This window comes from Geospiza fortis, unplaced genomic scaffold (genome assembly GCF_000277835.1).
Source record: "Geospiza fortis unplaced genomic scaffold, GeoFor_1.0 scaffold422, whole genome shotgun sequence".
NCBI classification, from domain to species: Eukaryota; Metazoa; Chordata; class Aves; order Passeriformes; family Thraupidae; genus Geospiza; species Geospiza fortis.
In genome coordinates, this window is record NW_005054545.1 from 791,127 (window position 1) to 792,065 (window position 939).

The following is a 939-nucleotide window of genomic DNA, read 5'->3' on the forward strand; positions in this document are numbered from 1 at the left end:
CCCAGCCGATTCAGGTTAAGCCGCGGCTGCTGACGCTGCTCGGGAAGTTCAGGCCCAGCTCTTCCCCCCGATGACGTTAAACTCGTGTGGCTCCCCCGGCCACAAAGCCCGGTTTAGTCAAAGTTGCGATTAAACCTGACAGCATCCTCATGCAGACTCTCCTAAATAAGATTTGGAACGGCTAAAATTAGTCTAATTTGGTGTTAATCATTAATCGTTTTAGCCACACTTAATTCAATTTAAATGTCCACACAACGAGCTTGGATAGACTTTGTTACAGAAATCTAAACCAAAATCGAATTAAATGTTGTTAAATTAGATCAACACAATCTGAGTGCTGCCATGAGAAGTGTTTGCCAGAGATGATTATCAGCTGATTGGTTAATGCTCAAAATTATCCTGAGGGAATGCTTTGGGAATCCATGGGCATCTCCATCAGTATTTTATGAACAAAAATGCCCTTTTCTGTCCTCAGGAAAAGACTTGCAAACATCAGGTTCACTAACAGATGACTTCCACTACATTATGGAACTTTTGCATTCAATGACTCCAACCAAAAATCCCTTTAGTAGGTGAAAAGTCCCAGTGCCAGTGCCCTTTGTGTCAGCGGCCGGGGCAGCACAATGACCCCCAAAGAGCCGCGGGATCAGCCGTGACCTTCAACTTCCCCTGTCGGGCCGCCGTCTCCTCCAGCTATCTTTTCTCCAAAAGCCGTTTTTTTGAGTGTTGCAGAAGAGAAAAAACACAGCCCGAACTCAGGGATCAGCTGCAACCGCGGCTGCCAAGTTGGCAGAGAAGATAAGGACCCTTTATTTAAAGTAGAAAACCCCAGACGCTGAGGAGGGATAGACGAGTCTTTAGCAACTTTTACAGCCAGTCTTGCAATACAATTTCCTAAGCAGACTCGAAACTTGCAAAAAACCAAAAAAACCCCAAGTT